Source organism: Anomaloglossus baeobatrachus, chromosome 2, assembly GCF_048569485.1.
Source record: "Anomaloglossus baeobatrachus isolate aAnoBae1 chromosome 2, aAnoBae1.hap1, whole genome shotgun sequence".
Classification (NCBI taxonomy): Eukaryota; Metazoa; Chordata; class Amphibia; order Anura; family Aromobatidae; genus Anomaloglossus; species Anomaloglossus baeobatrachus.
In genome coordinates this window covers 346423854-346450553 of record NC_134354.1, presented here as the reverse complement: position 1 = coordinate 346450553, position 26700 = coordinate 346423854, and positions in this window count along the sequence as shown.

The window sequence follows — 26700 nt, the reverse complement described above, 5'->3', positions numbered from 1 at the left end:
GTCCAGTTGCTTCTGGGCCTAGCTTCAGGGTCTGAGTACCCCCGTGTGTGCTCCGGTTTCCGAGTCAGTTCCCCGGGTCGGTACCGGTGGGCCACTACCCTGTCCTGGTCCACCTCGGTTCCACCGAGCCGTCTTCCCGGCTCCTGAAAATGGAGACCGCCGTCTGCCTCCTAGCCAAAGGCACCAGGGATCCTCCCCTGGTAACTGTTCAATTTGGGTATTCGCCTACACTGGAGCTGCACACAGCTCCAGCCCACACTCCTCTCCAACTTGAACTCTAAACACAAACTGACTTTTTCCCGCCCTGAGCTATCTAAAACTCCTAGGTGGGCATCTTCCAACCGCCTGGTTCCGCCCCCTGGTGTGTCTATCAAACCCTTAGGGGGGGTGACTAGGGTTTTAAGGTTGGCTGTTTGTTACCTGTGAGGGAAGGGTGTAATGCGGGGCCCTATCCGTGACTACCTGGCCCGGCCAGGGCGTCCCACTATAAGCGTAATAAGACTGGCCATTATGCCCGGCACTGTCCTTTAAACGGGCAACCCCTGGGGCCAAAGACCAATCCCCAGGAATAAATCAACAAGGCCCCCGTGGACTGGCAAGAGCGGTATGTGGGAGGCAGGCCCATCGTTTTCTTCACCCTGGATGGGATTCCAATTCCGCACTCCTTGATATTTGTACAAGAAATTCTGGTCAGATGACAAACTCACCCCGCCGGATCACGGCCTCACCATTTATGCTGTCAACGGGTTACGAGTTACTCAAATTGGGTTCAAGGAGGTGAACATTAAGGTGGGCCAGGTGGAGTTAGAGCGTCAAGGACTCATAGTAGTGCAGAATGACACTAGTGACCAGAACCCTAAAATGATTTTGGTAATAAATGTTATTGAGAACTGTATAGGGGTATTGTTGTTCTTGCTTCAACAACTTTCTGAAACTGCAGAAGCAGAGCGACATAGGGTCTTTCAAAGAGAAATCCGAGCCCTCCTGCAGCGGCAACAGGTAAATTTGTCTGGTGGAGAGATTGGCGGTGTACGGTTGATGGATGCATCTCCTCTTGTAGTGCCCCCGCGGAGTGAAATGATAATATGGTGCAGGGCAGCTGTAAATTCCCAGGGAAAGGATTAGCAGGCAGTGGTAGAGCCCCTGTCATCAGAACACTGGCCTACAGAATTGACAGCCAGAGGAGTGGTTGATGTCCGGAAGGGAAGAGTGCCCGTGCGAGTGCTGAATTGCAGGGAAGAGGAGTTTAAGTTACCCAGGTATGCCACCATTGCCAAATTGTTCACTGTAAATGCAGATTCCATACAGATAGTAGAATCCTCACTCACTCACACCAGATCAGTCAGCCCATGACAATTCCCAGGGTCAGCCAGAGAAATGGTGTCAGGAGTTACAAGTAGGTACTGACTCCACACTTCCACATCAGAAACAAGGGGTTTACAGGGTAGTGCAGGAGTACAGGCAAGTCTTTAGCAAACACCCGCTAGACTTCGGGAGGGTAAAAGGGGTACAACATCACATACCCACAGGTACTCACCCACCCATTAAGGAGAGGTACAGGCCTATATCACCTGCTCATTACCAATGTGCCAAGGAGATGTTAAGGAACATGAAGGAGGCAGGGGTCATCAGAGACAGTTGTAGCCCCTGGGCAGCTCCACTGGTTCTGGTCAAGAAGAAAGACGGCACTATGAGAATGTGCGTGGACTACAGGCAAATTAATAAAATGCCCCACAAGGATGCCTAGCCACTACCCCGTATCGAAGAGTCATTGGCTGTACTGAAGTCTGCAAATTACTTTTCTACTCTTGAGCTCACCAGCGGCTATTGGCAAGTGTCCGTTGCTGAAGAGGACTGTGAGAAGACGGCCTTTGCCACCCCGATGTGGTTATGCGAGTTCAACAGCATTCCCCCTTAGGCTGTGCAATGCACTCGGAACGTTTCAGAGACTTATGGAATGCTGCTTGGGCCACTGCAACTTTGAAACTGTCCTGCTTTACCTGGATGATGTAATCGTGTATTCCAAAACATACGAAGAACCATGGAACATCTGGCAGAAGTATTCGAAGCCCTATCCAGGTATGGGATGAAGCTAAAACCATCTAAGTGTCACCTGCTGAAACTTAAGGTCCAGTACCTGGGTAGTTAGAACCGAGGGCGAGGCTCCGGATCCTGAGAAGATCACGGCTATCCAGAACTGGCCAAGGCCCGAAACCGTCAAGGAGGTGCATCAGTTCCTGGGTCTGATGGGATACTACCGCAGGTTTGTGAAGGGCTACACCAAGATGGTAGCCCCATTACAAGATCTCCTGGTTGGTCAACCGAAGTATGGCAAGACTTTTGGTCCTCCATTCACGTGGGGTGAGGAACAAGAAGACTCCTTCAGACAGATGAACTAATCTCTGACAGGAGATGAGATCCTAGCATATCCCGATTACGGCCTTCCTTTTGTGCTATACACGGATGCCAGCAACGTGGGGCTGGGAGTTGTCTTATCCGAAACTGCAGAATAGCCAGGAGAAGGTGATTGCATATGCCAACAGAAAACTCCACCCAGCAGAAAGGAATCCTGAGAACTATAGTGCCCTCAATCTGGAGTTCCTGGCACTTGTCTGGGCGCCACCTCGATACCACAGCAGCCAACAAGAGGCAGCCTTCAACCCATTACCACATCATGGCTGGCAAGACAACGATTAGGCAATTAAACTAATTAAAACATTGATAGCACAAGCCGATTCACGTCTTGAGCCCGATGCTCCAGAAGAAGCTCAGAAGCTATGTAAAGAAAGAAGTCGACTGTACCTCCATCGAGGCAATTTATACTGAAGTCTCATTAGTCCCAAGACGCACGAGAGAATGTGCCAGATAGTGATACCCAGATCGTATGTGCCGGTAGTCCTGGAGGCGTACCATGATAGAGCTGGACATTTTGGTTGGAAGAAGTTGGAGGTGCTGTTGAAAAGTTGTTTCTACTGAATAGGAATGAGAGACACCACCGAAGCCTGGTGTAGAAACTGTGGTCCTTGGACCTTGAGAAGAAAAGATAGCACCAGTCAGAGAGCACCACTACAGCCAATAGTCACCAACCAACCGTTGTAATTTGTCGCTTTAGACCATGTCAAGTACACGCCAAGCCGGATTGGTTACACCGATGCACTCACGATGGTGGATCACTATTCCAGATTCATGGTGGTGGTACCTGTCAAAGATCTAACTGCCAGCACAGCAGCCAGAGCCTTCCAAGTGCACTTCTGCAGGCCCAATGGTTATCCAGATCGAGTTCTCACCGATCAAAGTCCCGCTTTTGAAGCAAAAATCTTCCAGGAATTTTGCAAATTGTACGGATGTAAGAAGATATGCACTACACCCAACCATGCGCAAACCAATGGGATGTGTGAAAAGATGAGCCATCTCGTCATCAACCTGTTGAAAACTCTACCACTAAAGGAGCGGAACCAGTGGCCTGAAAAATTGCCAGATCTTGTTGATATGTAAAATAACATTGCCGTGAGCTCCACTAAATGTACACCTGCTTATCTCATGAGGGCTAGACCTAGAAGACTACCTGTGGACCTAGAAATGTAAGTTGAAATGCCTGAGATTTATTCACCAGATGGAGATTGCGATTCCAGATGCCAAGCTCAGTACAAGCAAATCCAAGAGTATGTTGAAGAGAATCTGAGTCAGAGCAGAGAAAAACAGGAAAAGAACTTCAACAGGCAAACAAAAGCTACCCCCTTCTCACCCGGCAAAGTAGTATTGAAGAGAAAAAGGAAGTTACACAAGTTGGACGACCAGTGGGAAAGAGAACACTATGTAGTCCAACCCTCCAACTTCGACAATCAGAAGACGTGCCTTATCAGCAAGGATCAAGGAAAAACTACAGCTGCAATTTCCCGAGATCACCTGAAAAAGTACCCAGAACCCCTAAGGCTATGTACACACGCTGTGGTTTTTTGACGCTGCTTTTTTGTGCATTTTTGGCCGCTAAAAACGCACAAAAACGCACCCGCGGCAAAAAAAGTGGCAAAAAAGGCATACGTTTTTACCACGATTTGGTGCATTTTGGCTGCGTTTTGCTGCGTTTTTTATCTCTGCGTTTTTCCAATACATTGCATGGGGGAAAAACGCAGAAAAACGCAGGAAAGAATTGACATGTCCATTTTTTTTTAAGCTAAAAAACGCAGCTTAAAAAAAAGTTGTGTGCGGACAGCAAAAATGAAAACTCATAGACTTTGCTGAGGAAGCAAAGTCATGCAGTTTTGAGTCCAAAAACGCACCCGAAAAACGCGCAAAAACACCGTGAAAAACGCACTGTGTGAACTTACCCTAAGAATCCAAAATGAAGTTCAACCTCAGCCTCAAGCCATTGAAAGAACAAAGAGAACAATCCATACTATCCAAGGTGATTTCCCAGAAGATTGGCCCATGCACAATGGAGCAGTGATAATCCCTGTCATAACATTCCCACAGTCCATGGAAGAACCAGAAAAGGAGAGGCCCCCTGACCATGCACTCATTCCCGCACCTACAGTAGCACCCACACCTTTGCCACGAACACGTAAGCTCTTGCCAGCAACACCCGCCATCAGTAGCGAGGAACTCGAAGCAGACCACAGGGGCTAGAAGGGGAACTAGAGTTGAGGAGATCAAAACAAGTCAATTCTGGACAGCCACCACTCAGATATTGAGAGTAAACGGTAGCGGAACCTGGCTACACTGTTAAAAATGTTATTTGTTAAAATGTTATGTTTTATATTCTGCTAGCTGCTACTTTAAAAACAAATGCTAAGTAAAATGTTGAAAAATGCTGATTAACTGCAAATTGCTCGAATACTTCACCTGATTCTCTCAAAAGTTATAAGTGTTTGTTGCGGGCGGGGGACAGACCACCGCAGGGGGGCTGCTCGAGACTCTTGGATCCGGGGTCGTGGCGGTCGCTCGAGGGGGAGCCGGACCAGGGGCTGAGCACCCGCCCGTTGCCCGCAAGTGAAAATGGGGGTTATTAGATGGGAAACGTTTTGTCAGTGACGCCACCCGTGCGTTGCGGTGATTGTTGGTGACACCGCCGCTGCCTTGTTATGGGGTGCCCAGGGCTGATGGAGCGGGGCAGCAGGATGGTATCCCCTCCATGGGTAGGGGAGGTGTTGTCCTGGGGCCCAGTAGTTGTTGAGATAGAGTGACTGGGCCCAGTCTGTGGGGATGGACCGTATGATACCGGTGTATCACTGTTTTGAATAAAATCACACAGAGTCCAGATAGTAAACCAACTGCCGGTAACCGGTAGCCTCCGGAAGGGTGTGCTCGGGTCCCGCACACCGGTGGACAGAACAGGGACCCTTCCTCCTGCACTTTATATTGGTGTCTTGTGTGTTGACTAGTCCGCATGAAACGGGGAAGTCCACTCCTGGTGACTTTTCTGTAGGAGCTGTGGCCCGCGAGATCTGACCCGTGGGATTTTAACAGGCACTTGCAGATGCCCTATCCCCCTCATTGGGCTTCCGTCTCACTCTATCTGGGCTGTTAGTGGGACAAGACTTGGAATAGTGTCCCCTGCTGGTTAATTGGAAAGGTACTTGCAGCTGTCCTCGCCCTAGAGTCCAGGTACCCTGACTGTGCACGGTGTCCAGACCGGATTCCCACTGTCGGCACCGACGGGCTACAACCCTGCCCTGGTCCACTTAAGGTCTCCCGCGACCGGATCTCTATCGTCCGTGGCCCTGCTCTGCCGTCTGCCACCTAGTCAGCTCAAGTAGTCCAGTGGTCCGGGAGCTACAACCCCTGACCACCACTTCACTCCTCTCCCTTCCACTGTCTCCTCTCAACTTCAACTCTCTTGACTGTAGTGTTCCCTCCCCTTGACACCTCAGAACCCCTAGGTGAGCGTCACCATCTGCCTGGCCCCGCCCACTGGTGTATCCCTATTATCCTGGGGGGGTAACTAGGTTTTGTGGCTGGTGTTATGTACCTGTGTGGGGTTGTGTTGGAAGGCCAAGGAGGAGAGAATCCTGCATTTGAAAGATGGATGCAGTCTCCTGTGACAACCTGATTTTGTCAGGGCGTCACATGTAGAGTTGAGTGCGGTTCGTGGTTCGTGGTTCTCCAGTTCGCGGTTCGAGTGATTTTGGGGGCTGTTCTAGATCGAACTAGAACTCGAGCTTTTTGCTAAAGCTCGATAGTTCTAGTTACGTTTGAGAACGGTTCTAGCAGCAAAAAGCCAAGCTAATTACTAGCTGGCTTTCCGCTGTAATAGTGTAAGTCACTCTGTGACTCACACTATTATGAAATGTCATCGTATAGTGTGCGCGAACAGCGCATTCAAATCACTGCTGCTGGGATAATGGCGATCGCCATTTTTTTTTTTCCTTATCTTCCTTCCCTAAGCGCGCACGTGTAGTGGGGCGGGCCAGCATGTCAGCCAATCCCAGACACACACACAGCTAAGTGGACTTTTAGCCAGAGAAGCAACGGCATGTGTGATAGGATGTCCATGTCACATGTCCCTGCATTATAAAAACGGGTATCTGCCCGTCCAGATGCCATTATCTGCCTTCTGCGTCTGCGTGTCAGTCACCGCTGGCGTAGCTCCTGTCTCTGATACTGCTGTGTACGCTCTACACACAGCGCTATACAGAATAGGGATAGAAGTTTCTAGTAGCCCTTGTAAGGGCTAATTCCAGCAGGCTCAGAGCCATAGGTCACAGTCAGGTCCGTGGAAACAGATTTTAACAGCTACAGAAGATACCAGCAGCTGTGTAGCTAAGCTCAGGGATTTTCTCGCTGCATTTCCCAATTAGGAGGAATAGAAAGTGAGGCTTCCTTTCCTGTACACTGACCCACAACCCTGCCACTGTACCCTCCTGCCCTTTGCACACTCAAGCTCATTGTTACTAAGCCATTATACTAGCAAACACTGAGTAAACTTAGTGGCATCCTAAAAGTGGCTGTTGGACTTCCATTATTGTCCCACTGGTGCAAAGCTATTTGCAGCACCACTGCATTGCACACTGAAACTCATTGTTACTAAGCCATTATACTAGCAAACACTGAGTAAACTTAGTGGCATCCTAAAAGTGGCTGTTGGACTCCATTTGTGCCCCACTGGTGCAAAGCTATTTCCAGCACCTCTGCATTACACCCTCCTGCTCATTTTTAATATGCTATAATAATAGCAAAAATGCTGCAACTTAGTGGCATCCAAAAAGTAGCTGTTGTACTCCATTTGTGCCCCACTGGTGCAAAGCTATTTCCAGCACCTCTGCATTACACCCTCCTGCTCCTTTTTAATACGCTATAATAATAGCAAAAAATGCTGCAACTTAGTGGCATCCAAAAAGTGGCTGTTGTACTCCATTTGTGCCATATTGGTGCAAAGCTATTTCCAGCACCTCTGCATTACACCCTCCTACTCCTTTTTAATACGCTATAATAATAGCAAACACTGAGGAAACTTAGTGGCATCCAAAAAGTGGCTGTTGTACTCCATTTATATCCCACTGGTGCAAAGCTATTTCCAGCACCTCTGCATTACACCCTCCTGCTCCTTTTTAATATGCTATAATAATAGCAAAAAATGCTGCAACTTAGTGGCATCCAAAAAGTGGCTGTTGTACTCCATTTGTGCCCCATTGGTGCAAAGCTATTTCCAGCACCTCTGCATTACACCCTCCTGCTCATTTTTAATAAGCTATAATAATAGCAAACACTGAGTAAACTTAGTGTCCCACTGGTGCAAAGCTATTTGCAGCACCACTGCATTGCACACTGAAACTCATTGTTACTAAGCCATTATACTAGCAAACACAGAGTAAACTTAGTGGCATTCTAAAAGTTGCTGTTGGACTCCATTGGTGCCCACTGGTGCAAAGCTATTTCCAGCACCTCTGCATTACACCCTCCTGCTCATTTTTAATACGCTATAATAGCAAAAAATGCTGCAACTTAATGGCATCCAAAAAGTGGCTGTTGTACTCCATTTGTGCCCCACTAGTGCAAAGCTATTTCCAGCACCTCTGCATTACACCCTCCTGCTCATTTTTAATAAGCTATAATAATAGCAAACACTGAGTAAACTTAGTGGCATCCTAAAAGTGGCTGTTGGACTCCATTTGTGCAAAGCTATTTCCAGCACCTCTGCATTACACACTCCTGCTCATTTTTAATACGCTATAATAATAGCAAAAAATGCTGCAACTTAATGGCATCCAAAAAGTGGCTGTTGTACTCCATTTGTGCTCCACTGGTGCAAAGCTATTTCCAGCACCTCTGCATTACACCCTCCTGCTCCTTTTTAATATGCTATAATAATAGCAAAAAATGCTGCAACTTAGTGGCATTCAAAAAGTGGCTGTTGTACTCCATTTGTGCCCCACTGGTGCAAAGCTATTTCCAGCACCTCTGCATTACACCTTCCTGCTCATTTTTAATAAGCTATAATAATAGCAAACACTGAGTAAACTTAGTGGCATCCTAAAAGTGGCTGTTGGACTTCCATTCGTGTCCCACTGGTGCAAATCTATTTGCAGCACCTCTGCATTGCACACTGAAACTCATTGTTACTAAGCCATTATACTACTTAATGGCATCCTAAAAGTGGCTGTTGGACTCCATTTGTACCCCACTGGTGCAAAGCTATTTCCAGCACCTCTGCATTACACCCTCCTGCTCATTTTTAATATGCTATAATAATAGCAAAAATGCTGCAACTTAGTAACATCCAAAAAGTAGCTGTTGTACTCCATTTGTGCCCCACTGGTGCAAAGCTATCTCCAGCACCTCAGCATTACACCCTCCTGCTCCTTTTTAATACGCTATAATAATAGCAAAAAATGCTGCAACTTAGTGGCATCCAAAAAGTGGCTGTTGTACTCCATTTGTGCCCCACTGGTGCAAAACTATTTCCAGCACCTCTGCATTACACCCTCCTTAGTGTCCCACTGGTGCAAAGCTATTTGCAGCACCACTGCATTGCAGACTCAAACTCATTGTTACTAAGCCATTATACTAGCAAACACAGAGTAAATTTAGTGGCATCCTAAAAGTGGCTGTTGGACTTCCATTAGTGTCCCACTGGTGCAAATCTATTTGCAGCACCTCTGCATTGCACACTGAAACTCATTGTTACTAAGCCATTATACTAGCAAACACTGAGTAAACTTAGTGGCATCCTAAAAGTGGCTGTTGGACTTCCATTAGTTTCCCACTAGTGCAAATCTATTTGCAGCATCTCTGCATTGCACACTGAAACTCATTGTTACTAAGCCATTATACTAGCAAACACTGAGTAAACTTAGTGGCATCCTAAAAGTGGCTGTTGGACTCCATTTGTGCCCACTGGTGCAAAGCTATTTCCAGCACCTCTGCATTACACCCTCCTGCTCATTTTTAATACGCTATAATAATAGCAAAAAATGCTGCAACTTAGTGGCATTCAAAAAGTGGCTGTTGTACTCCATTTGTGCCCCACTGGTGCAAAGCTATTTCCAGCACCTCTGCATTACACCCTCCTGCTCATTTTTAATAAGCGATAATAATAGCAAACACTGAGGAAACTTAGTGGCATCCAAAAAATGGCTGTTGTACTCCATTTGTGCCCCACTGGTGCAAAGCTATTTCCAGCACTTCTGCATTACACCTTCCTGCTCATTTTTAATATGCTATAATAATAGCAAAAATGCTGCAACTTAGTAACATCCAAAAAGTAGCTGTTGTACTCCATTTGTGCTCCACTGGTGCAAAGCTATTTCCAGCACCTCTGCATCACACCCTCCTGCTCCTTTTTAATACGCTATAATAATAGCAAACACTGAGTAAACTTAGTGTCCCACTGGTGCAAAGCTATTTGCAGCACCACTGCATTGCAGACTCAAACTCATTGTTACTAAGCCATTATACTAGCAAACACAGAGTAAACTTAGAAAAAGGAGCCAGCACGATCTGAAATTGGCATGCATCATATAAAAAGTGAAAATTCACAGATTTATTCCAACTGTACTATAATAAAAAAAAAATGAGATTTTTAGCAAATAATTGATCAATTCTTTGAGCCACCCCTGCCAAAGTCACGGCAAATCTCAATAGGGGGTCCTAATCTATATTACGTATTTCATGTGCCATGCGGCCTCCTAGATAAAGTTAAAAGCAGAACCATAATGGAGCACACATACCTGTAACCTGTATATAGCCGCTTCCATGTTGCAAAAAATGCAATTGTGGATAGAGACCAGCCCAGGTCCCAGCATGTGGAGCAAGCTCTACACATACCAGGACTATATCAGAACTGACCCTCCCAGTGCCAGACAGCAACCATTGATAAAGGCGGACCAGATCCAAGAATGGTGCTTAATTAGCATTGCCTGTGGAAAGGGGTGAGGTAACTGAATCTGAACAGCTACCAACAGGAGGAATACATTGCAAACCAAAATCAGGCGTGCATGGTATGGTGATGGTCAGTCACCAGAAATTGTAGCATAACTACAGTCATAACAGAGAAAAAGGAGCCAGCACGATCTGAAATTGGCATGCATCATATAAAAAGTGAAAATTCACAGATTTATTCCAACTGTACTATAATAAAAAAAAAAAAAAATGAGATTTTTAGCAAATAATTGATCAATTCTTTGAGCCACCCCTGCCAACGTCACGGCAAATCTCAATAGGGGGGTCCTAACCTATATTACGTATTTCATGTGCCATGCGGCCTCCTAGATAAAGTTAAAAGCAGAACCATAATGGAGCACACATACCTGTAACCTGTATATAGCCGCTTCTATATTGCAAAAAATGCAATTGTGGATAGAGACCAACCCAGGTCCCAGCATGTGGAGCAAGCTCTACACATACCAGGACTATATCAGAACTGACCCTCCCAGTGCCAGACAGCAACCATTGATAAAGGCGGACCAGATCCAAGAATGGTGCTTAATTAGCATTGCCTGTGGAAAGGGGTGAGGTAACTGAATCTGAACAGCTACCAACAGGAGGAATACATTGCAAACCAAAATCAGGCGTGCATGGTATGGTGATGGTCAGTCACCAGAAATTGTAGAATAACTACAGTCATAACAGAGAAAAAGGAGCCAGCACGATCTGAAATTGGCATGCATCATATAAAAAGTGAAAATTCACAGATTTATTCCAACTGTACTATAATAAAAAAAAAAAAAAAATGAGGTTTTTAGCAAATAATTGATCAATTCTTTGAGCCACCCCTGCCAACGTCACGGCAAATCTCAATAGGGGGGTCCTAACCTATATTACGTATTTCATGTGCCATGTGGCCTCCTAGATAAAGTTAAAAGCAGAACCATAATGGAGCACACATACCTGTAACCTGTATATAGCCGCTTCCATGTTGCAAAAAATGCAATTGTGGATAGAGACCAGCCCAGGTCCCAGCATGTGGAACAAGCTCTACACATACCAGGACTATATCAGAACTGACCCTCCCAGTGCCAGACAGCAACCATTGATAAAGGCGGACCAGATCCAAGAATGGTGCTTAATTAGCATTGCCTGTGGAAAGGGGTGAGGTAACTGAATCTGAACAGCTACCAACAGGAGGAATACATTGCAAACCAAAATCAGGCGTGCATGGTATGGTGATGGTCAGTCACCAGAAATTGTAGAATAACTACAGTCATAACAGAGAAAAAGGAGCCAGCACGATCTGAAATTGGCATGCATCATATAAAAAGTGAAAATTCACAGATTTATTCCAACTGTACTATAATAAAAAAAAAAAATGAGATTTTTAGCAAATAATTGATCAATTCTTTGAGCCACCCCTGCCAACGTCACGGCAAATCTCAATAGGGGGGTCCTAACCTATATTACGTATTTCATGTACCATGCGGCCTCCTAGATAAAGTTAAAAGCAGAACCATAATGGAGCACACATACCTGTAACCTGTATATAGCCGCTTCCATGTTGCAAAAAATGCAATTGTGGATAGAGACCAGCCCAGGTCCCAGCATGTGGAGCAAGCTCTACACATACCAGGACTATATCAGAACTGACCCTCCCAGTGCCAGACAGCAACCATTGATAAAGGCGGACCAGATCCAAGAATGGTGCTTAATTAGCATTGCCTGTGGAAAGGGGTGAGGTAACTGAATCTGAACAGCTACCAACAGGAGGAATACATTGCAAACCAAAATCAGGCGTGCATGGTATGGTGATGGTCAGTCACCAGAAATTGTAGCATAACTACAGTCATAACAGAGAAAAAGGAGCCAGCACAATCTGAAATTGGCATGCATCATATAAAAAGTGAAAATTCACAGATTTATTCCAACTGTACTATAATAAAAAAAAAAAATGAGATTTTTAGCAAATAATTGATCAATTCTTTGAGCCACCCCTGCCAACGTCACGGCAAATCTCAATAGGGGGGTCCTAACCTATATTACGTATTTCATGTGCCATGCGGCCTCCTAGATAAAGTTAAAAGCAGAACCATAATGGAACACACATACCTGTAACCTGTATATAGCCGCTTCCTTGTTGCAAAAAATGCAATTGTGGATAGAGACCAGCCCAGGTCCCAGCATGTGGAGCAAGCTCTACACATACCAGGACTATATCAGACATGACCCTCCCAGTGCCAGACAGCAACCATTGATAACCCTTTCCACAGGCATTGCTAATTAAGCACCATACTTGGATCTGGTCCGCCTTTATCAATGGTTGCTCTCTGGCACTGGGAGGGTCAGTTCTGATATAGTCCTGGTATGTGTAGAGCTTGCTCCACATGCTGGGACCTGGGCTGGCCTCTATCCACAATTGCCTCTTTTGCAACATAGAAACGGTTATATATACAGGTTACAGGTATGTGTGCTCCATTATGGTTCTGCTTTTAACTTTATCTAGGAGGCCGCATGGCACATGAAATACAGAATATAGAGTAGGACCCCCCTATTGAGATTTGCCGTGACGTTGGCAGGGGTGGCTCAAAGAATTGATCAATTATTTGCTAAAAATCTCATTTATATTACAGTACAGTTGGAATAAATCTGTGAATTTGCACTTTTTATATGATGCATGCCATTTTCAGATCGTGCTAGCTCCTCTCTCTCTCTGTTTGTTTGTAGTTATGCTACAAATGTCTGGTGGCTGGTCACCACCATGCTATGCACGCCTGATCTTGGTTTGCAATATATTCCTCCTGTTGGTAGCTGTACACATTCAGTTGCCTCACCCTTTCCACAGGCATTGCTAATTAAGCACCATACTTGGATCTGGTCCGCCTTTATCAATGGTTGCTCTCTGGCACTGGGAGGGTCAGTTCTGATATAGTCCTGGTATGTGTAGAGCTTGCTCCACATGCTGGGACCTGGGCTGGCCTCTATCCACAATTGCCTCTTTTGCAACATAGAAGCGGTTATATATATAGGTTACAGGTATGTGTGCTCCATTATGGTTCTGCTTTTAACTTTATCTAGGAGGCCGCATGGCACATGAAATACAGAGTATAGAGTAGGACCCCCCTATTGAGATTTGCCGTGACGTTGGCAGGGGTGGCTCAAAGAATTGATCAATTATTTGCTAAAAATCTCATTTATATTACAGTACAGTTGGAATAAATCTGTGAATTTGCACTTTTTATATGATGCATGCCATTTTCAGATCGTGCTGGCTCCCCTCTCTCACAGAGTAAACTTAGTGGCATCCTAAAAGTGGCTGTTGGACTTCCATTAGTGTCCCACTGGTGCAAATCTATTTGCAGCACCTCTGCATTGCACACTGAAACTCATTGTTACTAAGCCATTATACTAGCAAACACTGAGTAAACTTAGTGGCATCCTAAAAGTGGCTGTTGGACTCCATTTGTGCCCCACTGGTGCAAAGCTATTTCTAGCACATCTGCATTACACCCTCCTGCTCATTTTTAATACGCTATAATAATAGCAAAAAATGCTGCAACTTAATGGCATCCAAAAAGTGGCTGTTGTACTCCATTTGTGCCCCACTGGTGCAAAGCTATTTCCAGCACCTCTGCATTACACCCTCCTGCTCCTTTTTAATATGCTATAATAATAGCAAAAAATGCTGCAACTTAGTGGCATTCAAAAAGTGGCTGTTGTACTCCATTTGTGCCCCACTGGTGCAAAGCTATTTCCAGCACCTCTGCATTTCACCCTCCTGCTCATTTTTAATAAGCTATAATAATAGCAAACACTGAGTAAACTTAGTGGCATCCTAAAAGTGGCTGTTGGACTTCCATTAGTGTCCCACTGGTGCAAATCTATTTGCAGCACCTCTGCATTGCACACTGAAACTCATTGTTACTAAGCCATTATACTAGCAAACACTGAGGAAACTTAGACGCATCCTAAAAGTGGCTGTTGGACTCCATTTGTGCCCACTGGTGCAAAACTATTTCCAGCACCTCTGCATTACACCCTCCTGCTCAATTTTAATACGCTATAATAATAGCAAAAAATGCTGCAACTTAGTGGCATCCAAAAAGTGGCTGTTGTACTCCTTTTGTGCCCCACTGGTGCAAAGCTATTTCCAGTACCTCTGCATTACACCCTCCTGCTCATTTTGCTACGCTATTTTTATAGCAAACTCATGGAATTCCTTGCTACATTTCATCATTAAGAGAGATAGAAAGTGAGGCTTCCTTTAGTGTCCTGGTACACACAGAACACGGCCACTGTACCCACCTGCCCACTTTTGCCACGATATTTAATTTGCCCAAAGAGCTGACTCTTTTTCTGCCATCCTAAAATTGTTTGGCATACTAAGTTAGTGTTCCTTTGCTGCCAAGCAAGGTGCAACACGTGGGCATTCTACACTCCTTTCCATTTGTGGAACGCAATTATTAACTGCAGGTAGTCCAGCCAATCTTTGACAAAGGTGCAGGCGTGGATATAATGTTTCCTTCATCCAATGGTGGTTCTCTCGATGTCTGCCAGCTCAACAATACCATCTGTTTTCACTTACAAAACAAGTGATGACCTGCCAATCACACTCCTGCTTACGGGTAACGGGGTGGAGGTTCAGTGTGAAAAAGCATGAGTGACTGCTGTCCCCACAGTCACAGAGGATGAAGAGCACGCAGATGCAATTGATGGGGCAGGCGGTGGTTGCACAGCCCGCTAGGCTGCATTGTAGCACAGTGAAATTACCATTTCGACTTATGCTTAATTTTAAGTCTTGTATTTGATGGGCTCCCCAGTATGCAGCAAAACCACGCAACATGAAAAGCACTGTATGCAGTTGGGTTCATAAATGATTGTTTAACTTTCCCAAAACAAACAATAAGAAACATGCATAAAATTGAAATAATAGAACAATCTATTCAGTTGCCTACTACTTGCTAATCCCTCTGCGTAGCAGCAGTAATTGTGTGTTTGTGTGTGTGTGTGTGTGTGTGTGTGCGAACACGACTTACTAGTGGCGCATAACAAGAGCTTCCCAGTTATGTACCTAAACATAGACAAAACACATCACCTACCCTGAATACCCTTGTTAGCTGAAGCCTCAAAGATAAGGCAGATGATAACAGTGTGAATGCAAACCACACAGCTCTGCAACACAGTCATGGAAATCTTGAAAATCAACAGTCAATGCAAACATGTGTCGCTGTCCCTCTATGATTTAAACTGTACGTGACAATTTGACAGTGCAGAGGCAGCAAGTCTGATTGTCTATATAGTCGTCCTACCCAGAACAGATATGTGTTTTGATAATAAAACAAAGTGTTGCGTGCACGCATTACTGTCTGGGCACAGCCTACCGTACCCGGGTACTGTGATGTCCATTTGCCATAAATACAGACTTTACGCTCCTATCATGGTAAACAGTATAGACAGCACCGGAAGAATGTTGGTCTGTGTCACAGGATGCTGCTCACTGGCGTTACAGTACTCCTCACCAAACTCCAAAAAGCCTCCACTCACAATTGAACAAAGTGTTTCCGTGGTTGCTCCTTGCTGTAACACACACATTTATCTTTTCATTCTGTTCATAGACAGCATCTCCAAGTCCACACAAGAAGATCGTTTTGCTATTGCTATAGTGACCAAACAGACAAAAGCAGCTCCAAAAAAACAGCAGCCCCTTGTGTGTAGTCTGTAACAATGCATGCAATGAACGACAAATAAGCATGTTGCATTGACAGTGGCTAAAGCTGAGCAATACATCCTCACGCTATCAATTCATATCCATGTGACACTTCATGGTGGAAGTACCCAAAGTTGAGATTTTTTTGCCTTCGACTTACAGATTGTTACAGATTACATGACTTGGGTGATCCTTTGCTATGTCCAAAAAATTCCCAGGCTAGGCAAGGCTTACAGCCCATGCGAACTGCATAGCCAACATAACTTATGCTCATAGGCAGAGTTGTGGCTGAGGATTCTGTTGTTGACGTGCTGCCACTACTTTGTCTTTGTCCAGGAAGACACAACGTAAACTCGTCGTCAGTAGCATCCTCCGCCACCTCCTCTGCTGACGTCATCGATTGGCTCATTTTGGTTTGCTAGTAAGTGGTGTCTCCAACCTCATCATCACCCTGTGTGTTTTCATTCCCCTTGTCCTGAGTCCTCCATGACAATCATGTTACCTCATCATGTTACCCATTGTCTCCACCAGGATGATGTACGTTTGGAAATGAGGGTGTACATTATGCTCAGCACCTTCTTCATCAGGGCCTGGATTCAACTCACAAACCTTCTGGCCATCTGTGCAGATAATTTCCCCTGTCTCCTGTAACTCGCTGCCTCAACACGTCAGATTATCTGCTACACCCACAAGCTTCAAACGGAACCTGAAAACTCATCTGTTCATAAACGGCTATAACCATTAAATGACACCACCACCGTGCGGAGCTTCTGCCCAACCTACACCCCACCTACTGAACCCTCCCCAAAATACTTTACGATGTAATCTCGCAAGGGCTGGGTCCTCTGCCCTCTGTACCAGTCTGTCTATGGTTACTTGTATATGTATTCTGTATGTAACCCCCTTGTCATGTACAGCACCATGGAATCAATGGTGCTCTATGAATAAATAACAATAATAATAATAATAACTTCTTTGTCTGTACTCACTGCAGCTATGGAACAGACCTCTGATTCACAGGCTATAGTGTGACTGAACAGCTCTGCAGACTCAACCATCTCTGTTACCCCATACTCAGCAGGGCTTGTTGAAACTTGAGATCTGTTAGGAAGCAAGTGCGATTGGGTTGACACCACAGTGGAATGGAGTATTTGTGATATTGAACTTGAGATGGAGGAGAGGCCACTTTATGGCGCACTTGAGATCCATTGAAGCAGCTGCTGTTTTGGTGCCTCATCTACATTTGTTAGCGATGGTCGTGTCCATGAAAAAAGGATCATAACTGATTATCCACGGGAAGAAGTACACCTGTTATTTTGGCTGTTATTTGTTGTTATGAATCGTTGCCACCGTAAACGCAAGCAACCTGCTGCGGTTCCAGTTGCGCCCAGGCATCAGCTGTCATTTAGGGCTGTGCCTCAGGTTGTCCAGCTGGATGCTTTCTCCTCCACGTCTAAGTGTGGAGAGGTGGCTAGTGCGCATGCATGTGCCGATTTACCCCAGCCTCAGCCTAACTCCAGTGTTTAGTCTGAGTATGCTCAGCCTGACTGTGCCATTCCTGAGGCTAAGTCTTCATTTCAGGCTACTGCGCATGCTCATTTGGACTGTGCCTGAGTCATTCTACGACCTGTGGTTCCACACACTTACAAAGGGCTCTGGGGCTTTCCTCACTCTCGGGAGGCCACTAAAACTAACTGCACCCAACATCAGCCCCAGGTGTCCCCTTACAGTGCAGTGGAGGTCCACACTGACCGCAATACCGAGAGTAGCGTCACGAAACTACATATAAAGAAGCAACCTACCTGTGACCAGACTGTTCCTCCACGTGGAGTCCCTGAAGGTGGGGCTTAACACTTAGTGCGAAAAGCATCTTTGCACGGGTACTTGCACTCCGTGCCAGGTCTAAGTCCTGTGTTGTGCCTAGACAGCATGCTGAAGCGGATAGTCTTTTTTCGGAGACTGTATTTCATGCTATTGAGCATGCTCAGGCACTTACTGCATCAGAGGCCAAGTCCGGTAATGAACTCTTGGCCCTGTCCCTGATGTGGGGGGCCCATATAGACCACAGGGCATCAGGTGTCCTGACAATTTGGCCAGGCCACTTCCAACTGGCTTGCAGAGGCCCACCCCTATGACTTGTCACCTCATTATTGTTGGTCAGACGATGACTGGTGAGGTGTTTGGGTCGTGGCTGCCATTCGGTCATCATTGAAGTGGCGGTTCCGAATAGGACGCTAGTTATGCCACTAATGAAGTGTCACTCTGCTTTTGTCTCCAGGAGGTGCATTGTGGTCCACCCTGGTTTGGGGGGGACCCACGTTATAAAAGGGGCTGGAGCCAACAAGGAGGTGCACAGTCTTCTATTATGCTCCGAAAGAGCCAACCTCCATGTGTTGAACCCATTGCGGCTTTAGGCCAGAGGTAGGCAGGGATAGGGCGTCGATGCAGGCCGCCACCACAGTTGGTAATGCAGAACGGTTAAGACCAGCTTCTGTCCTACCAGTCCTGCTAGTGCAGCCCAGTGGCATTAACAGGCCTGCTGCTGCTGATGCGCCTGCTGTCCACAGGTGTAGCTCCTACGCACACGGACAGCGTACCCAATGGCTCCTGTGTTGTTAACAGGGAGTTCCTGGGCTGGGTGGGCGTGTGGACCCTGTGACGCTAACAGGGCTCCCAGTCTCAAGATCCAAGTGGCGTCTAACTCGGTTCATAGCCACTCAGCTCTGTATCCTCCACCTAACCTTCCAGTTGCCAGCCTCTCCTTTTCCATCTGGGAGCACGGTGGACACCGACTGGCGATGGGGATATATACCTTTCTCTTTCTTTTCTTTTTAATTTTTTTTATATAGCGTTAACATAGTATATACCACCTTATCCAAATCTGCCATTCCCACCATAACAGATGTTGTTTCTTCAGCAAATGTTACTGTTGCTTAACCACCAAACCCACGCACACAAACTTTTTTCCCCTTTCCAACACACCTGTTCCCCTTTCCACCAGCATCTGTCCTTTTTCAACTCATTTTGTATATGACCAAAAGTGCAACTCTGCGGGGACACCGTACTCAACGCCGTCTCAGCACAGCAGCCAGCCCTCGGTCCCTCAGATCTGGACAAGTAAAAGACCACTTCCTCCTATCCCTGACAAAGCGTTGAGATTCTCTCTGTGCAGCACAGGTGTTTAGTGGAAAAACAGATCTAAGATTGCATACCACCTTCTGCTGATACTCCTGCATACATGCGTTCCTTTCTATGGCAGGAATTATTTTGCAAAATTTTGTGTTGTACCAGGGATCTAACAGTGTGGCAACCCAGTAGTCAGCATTACTTCAAATTCGTACAATCCGAAGGTCATGTTGTAGGTAGTCCAGCAAGCAGGTGCTCATGTGTCTTGTGCATCCAGGAGGACCAAGTCCTTGGTGTGTTGGTGGCGGAGAGGTGAAATTCGTGCCTCCTTCCTCTGCCCTCTCCCCCCAACCTCGCACAACTGAAATGTGAGCAAGCTCCTTCCTCAACAGTTTTGCTGATTATATGCATACTTATTAATCCCTCTCCCCCACCGTCCCATGACTGCCGCCTAGGTGCCGCTGACCGTCTGGACCTTGTAGATCTTGTTATCCCTTCTGCATATGGCTCCTCCTGTACTTCTTCCCCTTCCTCTTGTCCCGACTCCCAACACCTCACTTCGAATAATGCTTACAGTGTGCTCCATCATGTAGATAACCAGAATTGTCACGCTGAGAATGGCATCGTCAGTGGTAAACATCTTCGTCGACATTTGTAAACTGTGTAGAAGGGTGCATCGGTCCTTTATCTGACACCACTCCAGCAGCGTGATCTGCACCACCTCTGGATCAAGTTAGCCCAGGGAATACGTCATAACGTATTTCAGCAGGGCTCGGCGGTGCTGCCACAGACGCTGCAACATGTGCAGATTCAAATTCCGGCGTGTAGGCACATCGCATTTCAGGCGTTGACCCGCCAGACCAAAAGACTTCTGGAGTGATGAAAGTTGTTGAGCTGCTGGGTGCGAACGATGGAAGTGAGCACAAGGCCATGTAGGCCGGGATGGTGTTTTAAAAATTGCTGGAGAAGCAGATTCAACACATGAGCCATACAAGGCACGTGTGTCACATTGCCCTGATGAAGGCCCGCAGCCAGGTTTGCATCATTGCCGCACACGGCTGTTAAGTCACCACCGGAGTCCGCTCAATCAATTTGTACTCCGGTCGCCAGGTGACAACGTGTTCCTTTCGTGCATAGTGCTGATGATGGGAAAGGAGTCGATGCCAGCGGCGCAGGTGGACACAGGTTATGCTCACCCACTGGGCTGCGTTACCTTGACAGATGCAGAACCTCAGGCTGAATGTAGGTGGTGGGTATCTCACAGATGAAGTACCATCATTCAGCTACAACCAATGGGAATACACCAAAACCTTTTTTAGGCCCATCCTCTCTGCAGACCACTGCCAGACAAAGCTATGAACCTCTTGTTACTGTTACCCCCCAGTTCAGTTTTATGACTTTGTGTGCTTGTTACCTGACTACTTTTCCTGCTCGCTGTTTATGTACCTCGTTGGCCGATCCACATTTCACCTTTGCTTGTTTTCTGATTAAGTCCTGGCCATCCCATTCTGTTCCTCTTCCTCAATTAATGTTTTGACCCTGCTTGACTACTATTCTCTGGAACTGCAGCCTTCCACAGGTATTGATCAACTTGGGCCCTGTGTAATTCTAAATCACTGTTTAGGGGTTAAAGCGTTTCAGGGTTCTGGGGGTCCACCTTGGTGAGTGGCTTCCATCTAGCCTATCCTTTACAGCCCGTCGGAGTGTGTCGATCCAGGCAGGCGTTACACCGTGCCCTCTGCAGAAGGCCATGTAGGCCGGGATAGTGGTTTAAAAATTGCTGGACAACCAGGTTCAACACGTGAGCCATACAAGGCACGTGTGTCACATTGCCCTGAAGAAGGGTCGCAGCCTGGTTTGCATCATTGTCGCACCCGGCCTTCCCTGGCTGCTGGTTGAGTGGAGACAACCATTGATGAAACTCGGTCTCACTCTCCAGAGCTTACCGTCCACAACTCCTCAGCGGTGTGACTCACATTTCCCATACATTTCTAAGTAAAGAGTCGACCGCATCATGCTGTTGAGCTCTGCTGCCAGCATAGTAAGGAGGTGTGTGGGATTCCTTGGGCACACTTACAAGGAAGGGTGGCCTGACCATACAGGGTTTGGGCCAAGGTGGAGGACCCACATGAGGTTGAGGAGGCAGAAGCAGTGGAGGAACATGTACATACAGAGGAAGGATTGACACACAACTCGTGGGGATGGAAAGACTTGTACAGCAGACCCTTCTCCATCTCTCACCATAGTTACCCAGTGCCCAGTCAGCAACATGTAACTCCCCTGTCCATGCTTAATGGTCCAAGTATCTGTGGTGAAATGCACACTGTCACACACAGTGTTTCTCAAGTAATCGGTGATGTTGGGTGCGACCTGCTGTGGTAGCGCGGGCACGCCTTTCTTGGAGAAGGATTGGCGAATGGCCATCGGCTCTTGGGGCATCGCAATGGGCATAAGGTCTCGAAAATCCTTGGTCTCAAAAGGGTGTAAAGGCAGCCTTTCTGTAGCCAACAAGTAGCAGATGCTGAAAATCAACCTCTTAGGCATGTCATGCCCTTCGCATGTAAAACACAGCGAGGGGACTCCAACCACAGTCTCCCTCGTTTCCACTAATTGGGCCACACACACCCACTTGACTGGCATCAGTTGACCCCCCTTTTCAAGATGAAAAAGATGCCTTGCATGAAGCTCTCTCAAAAAGATGCGTGCCTTTCGCCTCCCCTGGTTGACCCAGGGGAAGAAAAGTCCTCTGAGAGCCATGACTTGTTCATCTTGGTTGTTTGAGAAACACAGCGAGGGGACTCCAACCACAGTCTCCCTCGTTTCCACTAATTGGGCCACACACACCCCACTTGACTGGCATCAGTTGACCCCCATTTTCAAAATGAAAAAGATGCTTTGCATGAAGCACTCTCAAAAGTACACCAGCCTTTCGCCTCCCCTGGCTGACACAGGGGAAGAAAAGTCCTCTGTGATCCTTGACTTCCTCATCTTGGTGAACGTTAGTATGTCCACATTGTCAGTGGACAGACGCGTGTGCTTATCTGTCAGCACACCCCCAGCAGCACTGAGGACACGTTCCTAGAGAACGCTAGCTGCGGGACACGACAAGATCCCCAAGGCGTACATGGTGAGCTCAGGCAATTTATCCAGATTGGAAGCCTAAAATGAGCAGGGCTCAAGTTGCACAGTAATGGCATCGATGTTCTCTTGCATATACTCATATATCTGTGTCTCCTCCTCTTTTTCCTTGTCCAGCTGTTTTGTTTTCGCATGAGTATATGTCCTTGTCACTTTCCCATGTGTTTGTGTTGTGTTGTGAGTTGTTTGTCACCTTTTGGACACCTTTGAGGGTGTTTTCTAGTTGTTTTTATGTGTTTGTGATTGCCTCCCATTGTTTCCTATGTGATTCGAGTGGTTCGCCGAACGAGACCTCCGTTTGGTGAACCGAACTCGAGCCGAACCACGACCGGTTTGCTCATCTCTAGTCACATGTTTGCACCCGGATAAATGGAACCTGTTTTATCCCTTCCTAGTAATTAAAAATAGACCATGGCTGCAGGACTGGCAGCAGCCCACGTTAACTTCTGCATTGTATATAGTTGCACCTGTGTGCTTACCAGAGTAGTCCCTTTGAACTACCCGGACTTTAACTTCGCCACAGACACAATAAGGGGTCCAGGTGTTTTTGGGTGGCGAGTTGAAGGGAACGGGACATTAGGAATGGATTGTCATAGGAAGGGGCTGCAGCGGAACAGGCTGAGACCCGGGCTACCACCACAACCGATAGCGTTCCCAAATGTTTAATTCTGGACTCCATGAGTTTAGCAACGTTTAAGTAATGTGCCTCCCCTGTGTGGGATGAGAAATTGTTATTAAAAATGTTATCTTTTCTTTACAGAAGCCGTTAAATAAACCTCTGTGTGTCCTGTAGCTCGTGGATGAGCTACGTTTAACCAAGGGGGAATGTAGTGCCCCTGACTAAATCAGGGTGCTACAGGGAACTGCATACCCTGCAAGGGATGCAGGGCCTACCCTCCTTGGTTCCGGGTTCCTAATCAATGGTGTTGCTACTACCCATACCACAAATCCCAATCAACACTCACACCAGGACTGGACAGACAAACCAGTGGGTAGGTCTAGCAGGGAAAGGGCTGCCCACCTAGGGGTCAGGCAGACTGGTGGGAGAAGTGACAGACAGTGTTACGGTTGCTGCGAGCACTGGAGACTATGTCCAGATTTCTTGCTACTGCACATGTGCGAGCGCTGGAGACTAAGTCCAGATTTCTTGCTACTGCACATGTGCGAGCGCTGGAGACTAAGTCCAGATTTCTTGCTACTGCACATGTGCGAGCGCTGGAGACTAAGTCCAGATTTCTTGCTACTGCACATGTGCGAGCGCTGGAGACTAAGTCCAATCTTGGAGCCATTGCACATGTGCGGGTGACATCATCGCTGACAAGAGGTCACATGTCTCTGACACCTTCTATGCCGATTGGTCGCTGGTCATGTGCTTGTGACGTCTTGCTCGGTGATAGGCCAGCATGACGTCACTCCTGTCGTTCTGGCAGCGGATTGGCTCTGGTGTCCTCCATCTTGGATGAGGCACAGAGTCTATATAAGACCCTGACACACGCCGCATGGTGCTCAGTCCTCTTGGTTCATGAATATGAGTAGACGCTCTGTGCGCGTTCCTCTAGGCATTCCTCTGTCTATGCTAGGTGAGCGCTACCGGCAGGGTAGCGTTCTTATACCTTACAGCTTCGGCTGCTGTCCGTATCCTTTTCTCTTAGGGGAACGGACATAGGCAGGTGCCTGAGGCACATGGTCTGGCTGGGCCTTGTGATTCTACTCGTAGGTGGACGTTGCCGCTAGGGTAACGTTCCTTATACTGCGTCTGGCAGTTGTTCGTATCCTCGCACACTAGGGGAGCGAACAGAGGTAGGAGCTTTGTGCGGCTTACGCTGCTGTTCGTCTCTTTTGCACCACTAGAAGAGCGGACCTAGGCAGGTGCCATATCTAGTGGTTCGTGTCCTCGCACACTAGTGGAGCGAACGCAGGTAGGAGCTTTGTGCGGCTTACGCTGCTGTTCGTCTCTTTTGCACCACTAGAAGAGCGGACCTAGGTAGGTGCCATTTCGCACACATTGCCTTTGTCTCTGTGATTATTAACAGAGATCATTCCACACACCCTCCAAGTAAGGGAGGAATTGCTTTACTTACTTATTATATCCTTCTGTGAGTTAACAGAGGTATTGCACTCTGCCATAGTCTGCAGCAAAGTCTTTGCACGGTGGACCCTGACTGTCTGATACTCCTTTCAGTTATTATCAGACAGCCCCCCGTAACATTAGGACTGAGCCAAGGGTCTGGCAGTTATGGCAGAATATCAGCAGTTACACCGTTACATACAAGTACTTGAGTCACGGCTCAAGAGTATAGAGGATAAACCTCAGACCATGGTGACATCTGCACATGATCCTCGACTTGCTCTGCCAAACAGATATTCTGGCGATGCCAGATCATGTCGTGGTTTCATTAGTCAGTGTCAGATACACCTAGAGGTCAACTCTTCTCGCTTCTCTACGGAGAGGTCCAGAGTAGGCTTTATCATCTCCTTACTTCAGGACAAAGCCTTAGAATGGGCGACTCACCTATGGGAGCGCTCTGATGTGGTTACTCTGAGACATCAAGACTTTCTTGATGCTCTTAAGGCGGTATTCATGGGTCCGCAGGTTACCCATGATGCGGCCCTGAGACTGTTAGATCTATCTCAGGGTTCGTTATCCACTAGTTCTTATGCCATTGCTTTTAGAACTCTGGTGGCAGAACTAGATTGGCCAGAGAAGGTGTTGATTCCTATCTTCTGGAGAGGGTTGGCAGGCTATGTCAAGGATGCCCTTGCTACTCGTGAGGTCCCTGCTTCTCTGGAGGACTTGATCACAGTAGCAACGAGGATCGATGTACGCCATAAGGAACGTAGACTCGAGGTCTCTTCCTCACGCCCTAAGCATCGGGCTATTCCAGTTGTTGAGGGTCCACTACCATCTTCCTCAGCATCTGAAACATCTCCCACTCCTATGGAGTTAGGTCATACGTCCTCCAGACTACGCAAGTCTGGTCCTCCTATATGTTACGTATGTCGTCAGGCTGGGCACTATGCCAACAAGTGTCCTAGTCGTCAGGGAAACTCCCTGGCCTAGTAACCATTAGAGGGGGGTTACTAGAGACGTCTTCTGCACCCTCTAAGTGTTGTATCCCAGGTCAGCTCTCGTTATCTGAGAATACATGGCCTATTATGGCTTTTGTGGATTCCGGAGCTGACGGGATTTTTGTGTCCTCAGGATTTGTAAAGGGACACAATATTCCCTCTATCATGTTAGAGGCGCCTATTCCTGTCCGTGTTGTTAATGGAACTATGTTGTCTGACTCCATTACATTGAGGACAGTTCCCTTGCGCCTTTCCCTGTCTCAGGGTCACATAGAGGAGATTTCTTTTCTTGTTTTGCCTGAGGGTATAGACGACGTCCTTCTGGGTCTTCCATGGCTTCGGACTCATGCTCCTCACATTGACTGGGAGTCTGACAGCATTATTAGTTGGGGTTCGAAATGTCAGTCCCGATGTCTTCCCTTACCACCTAAGGTCGTTGCGGTTGCATCAACTGATCTCTCTCCCATACCTACACCCTATTTGGATTTCGCTGACGTGTTCTCCAAACAGGGTGCTGAGGTTCTTCCACCCCATAGGCCGTATGACTGTGCCATAGACCTTATCCCAGGTTCGGTTCCACCTAAAGGCAGGGTTTACCCCCTGTCGATACCCGAGTCGGAGGCCATGTCGACCTATATAAGAGAGAGTTTAGAGAAGGGGTTCATTCGTAAGTCTGTCTCTCCCGCGGGAGCTGGGTTTTTCTTTGTTCGGAAGAAAGAGGGTGATTTGCGTCCCTGCATAGATTACAGGGGTCTCAACGCAATCACAATAAAGAACAAATACCCATTACCTTTAATTTCGGAGCTCTTTGACAGACTGAGAGGAGCTCAAGTTTTTACGAAGTTGGATCTGCGGGGTGCGTATAACTTGGTACGAATTCGAAAGGGTGACGAATGGAAGACCGCTTTTAACACCCGAGACGGTCACTATGAATACCTCGTCATGCCTTTTGGGTTATGTAATGCACCCGCAGTATTTCAGGACTTCGTAAACGATGTGTTCAGGGATTTACTGTTATCCTCAGTAGTGGTGTATCTGGACGACATCCTGATTTTTTCTCCTGATCTGGAGACTCATCGTCAGGATGTCGTTCGTGTCCTTTCCCGTTTAAGGGAGCACTCATTGTTTGCTAAACTCGAGAAATGTGTATTCGAGCAGTCCTCTTTGCCTTTTTTGGGTTACATTATCTCACAAGAGGGTCTGGCTATGGATCCTGCGAAGCTCTCTGCTGTCCTGCAATGGTCCGAACCTCATTCCTTGAAGGCGGTGCAACGCTTCTTAGGATTCATAAATTA